This window comes from Rattus norvegicus, chromosome 1 (genome assembly GCF_036323735.1).
Source record: "Rattus norvegicus strain BN/NHsdMcwi chromosome 1, GRCr8, whole genome shotgun sequence".
In the NCBI taxonomy this organism is placed as follows: Eukaryota; Metazoa; Chordata; class Mammalia; order Rodentia; family Muridae; genus Rattus; species Rattus norvegicus.
This window is the reverse complement of record NC_086019.1, coordinates 269599948-269605614: the sequence shown is the minus strand read 5'-3', so window position 1 is coordinate 269605614 and position 5667 is coordinate 269599948.

Sequence of the window (5667 nt, the reverse complement as noted above, 5' to 3'; positions counted from 1 at the left end):
AAAGGACACTGACTTCTCCAAGTTGTCTCCTGACTTCTAGATGTGCCCTATGTGTCAAATATGTGTGCATGTGCTTGTGTGCACACACTCACATACTGTAAAAATAAATGAATGAATAAATACATAAATACTGAGAACATCCTGTGTATGATCTCTAGTACCACATGTACTGCTGGTGTACATCTTTAGTCCTAGCACTCCAGAGATAGAGGCAGGAGAACCAGAAGTTCAAGGTTATCCTCAATGCAAATTGTGCTTGAGGCCAGACCATGCTACTTGAGACTCTGAAAATAAAATACTGAACAAACAAAGAATGAATGGGAGAAACAAAAGTAAGCTTTTGAGTCTGGCATGTTCAGGATTGTCAGCTGCTATACTCTAGCTTTGTGATAGTTTCCTAGGAAACTGTTTTTGCCTTGCATCCTGTGTGTTCTCTTTTTTGTTAATGAAGATACTTGCATAAAAATATCTCAGGGAACCCTGTAACTGTGTTTACCCTTGTTGATTTGATGAAAGAAGACTACTCTGTCCGTTGATTATGTTTATGAATTATGAATTGTAAGATATAAAAGGAAAGTAGTCAGGAAAGAACAGTGATCACAAAACAATTATTCTAACCCTGCATACAAACACTATTGCAAACAGCAGAGCTTTGAGATAGAAAGCACCTGCGGAGTATGGGTGAGCCATGGTTTTGATTAAATCTGTTGAGTCATAGACTCAAACAAAACAGTGCTTGCTAAACTCTGAAGACTGCCAGAGATTGTGTAGGCTGACTTTCTTCTCAGTGTCTAAAGCAAGAGAATAGAAACCTTGATAGGAGCCTTAGATCTAGGGTCTGGGATTATTTCCTACATATCCTGCCCAGGATTTGTGTGGAGAAAAGATTAAGTACAGCTGAACAGGACACCCAGGTGGCTGGGGAACTAATTGGGCTGGTAAAGTGTTCTTTTTCAAAGCATAAGGGCCTGCGTTAGAGTCCCAGAATTTATGTAAGAATTTGGTTTTCATAGGGGTATGTTTGTAATTTCAGTTCTGGAGATTGCTGACTAGTCAGCCCAGCCTACTTGGTGAATTCTAGACCAGTGAAAGATACTATCTGCATCAAAACAAAGCGGGGTTGGGGATTTAGCTCAGTGGTAGAGCGCTTGCCTAGCAACTGCAAGGCCCTGGGTTCGGTCCCCAGCTCCGAAAAAAAGAAAAAGAAAAAAAAAACAAAACAAAACAAAAAAAAAACAAAACAAAGCAATAATAACAAAATTCCAAAACCAAGGTGGATGGCACTTAACGAATTGCAGCTAGCCTTCACACACACACACACACACACACACACACACACACACACACACACACACACATGAGGGGGAGAGAGAGAGAGAGAGAGAGGGAGGAAGAGAGAGAGAGAGAGAGAGAGAGAGAGAGAGAGAGAGAGAGAGAGAGAGAGAGAGAAACAGATGACCAGCACACAGGAGGAAAAGGTGGAACTGCAAACGAGATATCATTACAGCAACCTGGGAGCATCTCAGGACCACAGTGTCTGAATGCTGAACCATCAGAGTTGGTAGAGATATCAAGGACCAGTGAGGGATTCATTGGCCAATCACTTTGAAGACCTTTCAGGGATATAAGCATTGCAATCATGAACCAGGTAGGACAGGGTCTTCTCGTACTAGAAATGAGACCAGAAGGAGCTTATGTATCTGGGTTATTATGCATGGGTAGGCAAGATGAGATGTGGTTAATGGTGGGATCAAAGCAGAGATCCCAGGACAAGGGAGGGCTTGTCCTGGGTGACCTGAGTGGGCACAGTCACCATGGAGATCTATATCCATCTGCCCTGGTTTGTCAACACAGGTTTGTTTCCCTCTCCCCTTCTCCCTGTATCTCTTCTTCTCACAGTTTGATTCCACAAAGATTTAGCAGGAGATTCCTGGCCAGTCCTCACTGATCCAGGGGTCCAGTAAGCTACATTTTGGCCCAAGACTCTGAATTAGTCATAAATTTGTGGGTTTACATGAAGTATCAGTTGTACACGACTGTCCTCTGACCCAAAGTACCATCATCTTCATAACTTCAGAAATACCCGCTTGCAGAAGTTCATCACAGCTGGGCTTCTTGACTACTAATATTCTCTCAAAGAAACTTGGACAAGGAGGGCAATGGGACTCTCACCTGAGTATGCAGCCATTCCTTCCACCCAATTGAATGAAATGTTTTAATTTCACATGGCTTTGTTATCTTGGAGAGGGGCTAGCATATATAGGCTGGGGAAGATTGGGGTGAGGGGCACAGTCATCATTCTCCCAGTGTGGCTTTTGTAGGGTCAACTACGTTTAGTCCCTGTCAGTAACTTCTCATATATACCTCATAAGTAATTCTAATAAACTCATTGTCTCTCCAGGGAAAGCTTTGGTGGAAGTGAACTTCAGTTTGTCACTGTGACCACTGTGAAGAGAGGTGATATGGTGCTTAGTCTCCTACAGGGAGAAAGTTCTCTCAATGCTCTCCCATGGGCATTTGAACTTAAAAGTAGATTAAAATAGAAGTTCCTCTGCTAAGCACAAAACCAGGTGGTAAGCAGTACACATATGACACCTAGGTCCTGATGGGAGAGGTGGCATTTATCCTTAGAGATTTTGTCCTTGCCAGAGCCTCATAAAACCCTGATTGACTATGCTAGGTAAGAAATGACAAGTTTTGGTGCTGTTGACGCTCTAGGCAAACTTGAGTACTCATCAGAAGAAAAGAGAAAATGCAGGGAAGGATGTGGGGTTTCATCATCCTCAAAGAATGCTGCCTACATTCCCCTACACCAATAGCAGCTCATTTCCCTACTTTGATCAACCATTACAGTAAGTCATATAGAATGTCCCCCTGTATTTCAATGACCAGAACAGAAGGTTCTGTGGTGCTAGTGAGGGCAATTTGGAACCTTTGTTAGTTACACTTAATAACTAACAAAATACCTGACAAAACATCTGGCAAGACACCTGAAAAATACCTGACAAGACACCTGAAAAACAGCTGACAAAACACACACCTGACAAAACACCCGAAAAACACCTGACAAGACACCTGACAAAACAAATACTTGTAAAACAGCTGACAAAACAAACACCTGACAAAACAATTCAAGGAAGGGTTGCTTCTTCTCACTATTTGAAGATCTAGTCCATCATGTTGTGAAAAGCATATGGCAAAGACAGAAGACTCATCACTTAGGAGCTCAGACAGCTTTGATTTTAGCTTTCAGCTGGGCCCTTATGGGTATGCAGCCCTCAGTAATATTGACGGATGTTTCTACCTTGGTTTATCAGGAGTAGACAATCCATGTGGATCCCTAGTTATTCAAGTTAACATGGAGATCAAAACAAAACACTTGAAGGCCATTTAGAGTGCATACTTCTCCAATAGCAGGGACCAGCCAACTTGCTTTCTTATTTCAATTTCTGAAATCAGAAATGGCTTTTATGAATGGCAGAACCCATTTGCATTATGGCATTTGGTTGTGAAGAGCAATTTGTAGACACATTCAGATGGAGACCTTGACCCAAAGGTCTCCATTTAGATTTCCACTAGTTTATCTCTTCCTACAGAACAATTGTGAGCCCAACAGACATCTCTTTAAGCATTCCTTACTTCATTACCTGGGCACAGCCAGCTCCATCCACGGGTTATATCTGAGGTAGAGACTCTTTCTGTTGTTTCTCTCTCTTTTTTTTTTCTTTTTTCTTTTTTCTTTTCTTTTTCGGAGCTGGGGACTGAACCCAGGGCCTTGTGCTTGCTAGGCAAGCGCTCTACCACCGAGCTAAATCCCCAACCCCTGTTGTTTCTCTTCTTTTCTTCTTTTTTTCTTCTCTGCTTTTGTAACTTTGTCAGACAGTATGTGTATGTCACGTACGCACACACGACACACACACACACACACACACACACACACACACACTCTCACACTCTCACACAAATATGTTTATTCCTGCTTACCTACCCTTCTGGGACCGAAGTGTGGTGTTTTGTCTTGTTATGAGGATGTTTGTCACCAGGGAAACAGCCTGGCTTTTAAACTTACAGAGATTGTGAAGCAACATCTTAAGAAAGAGAAAATAACAAGAAAATATTGTGGTTTTTGTTGTTGTGCTTGTTTTTGTTTTTGTTTTTCATGGTGTAGGCCATGTCCTGCCTTCAACAGAGTCAACTCTGATGCTCATTACAAATGGGAATGGCTGGAACACAAAACAGACTCAATCAGTCAGAACTAACAAAGGTGCAGACTGGGAAATTGAATTGATAACAAGCAGAATGGGTTTTTCTGACTCACTCAGGTGTGAGAACAAACTCCTGCAGCCTGGCAGGAGGTAGAGAATCTGTGGGGTCCTGGATGCTGGCCAGGGGTAGAGAGCACAAACCTCCACTAACTGTGAACCCCAACCAGCCTTCCTACTTGCAGAGTTCAAAAGTGACTCCAGTTCCTTCCCCATAACCCAACACCATGCAGTAGATGCAAGAATGGCAACACTCAATGCTTTCTGTCTGTCTAGTCTGTCTTTTCCCTTTTGGACAAATTTTAATGAAACAAACACATCCTCTTGTTTAATTAAACACAGATAAGGGGCCAGCAAGATGACTCAGTGGGTAAAAGTGCTTGCCTCCAAACAAGATTGCATCAGCTCTATTCCCTAGAACCCACACAAGGGAAGGAGAGAATGATTCTTATGAGTTCTTCTCTGACCTCTACGGATGCACCACAGTGACATTCGTGTGTGAGCACATACATGTACCACAATGAACAGCCTGAAGTCTCCACCTCCATGTTCAGTACCAATTAATCCCTGTGATGTAACTATTTCCTCTGAGTTGGATATGACCATGGTTGTCTTGAAGCACAGCACCTGAGATAACCAATAGGAGTTCCTCATGAGATTGGGTCTATTATGATTTCTTTTTGGAGGATGCAAGTGGTTCATTAGAGTCTCAGAGGGACTCTCCCTTCCATGAGATTCAACTCATCTCTGTAGGGAAGGTAAGGGGTGGGACCTCCTGAACTTGTTCTCTCTCTCTCTCTCTCTCTCTCTCTCTCTCTCTCTCTCTCTCTCTTTATGCTCTCTCACAGATAGATATTACACATTTACAGGATATATACATATCTATATGTACACATGAACTGTATTAACTTCTCTTCCACTGCTGTGATAAAACACCATGACCAAAAGCAACTTGTGGAACAAAGAGTTTAATTTGGTTTGTGGTCCATAACAGTGGGGCAGCATGACAGCAAGTACAGCCATGGAGATGGGAACAGGAGGCTAAGAGCTCACATCCTGAACCACTAGCATGAAGCAGAGAAAGCAAACTGGAGTGGTATGGAGCTTTGAACCTCAAAGCCCACTCCCAGTGACACAATTCCCCCAGTGAGGCCATACCTCTCCAAACAGCACCACCAACTGGGATCCACATGTAGAGGACATTCTCGTTCAAACCACTCCATGAACTTACAGAGCAGGTACAGTGATGGCACTTGGTGCCAAAAGTGGCACTTGGTGCATAGGGACGTTTTGCTATGACAGTGCTCACCACCATGGATAGACCCAGATGCCTTCTTGGGAGGACTGCTGCCAAGATATTCAGTGAGGGCAAATAGGGCTATGATGGTTAGTATTAACCAACCTG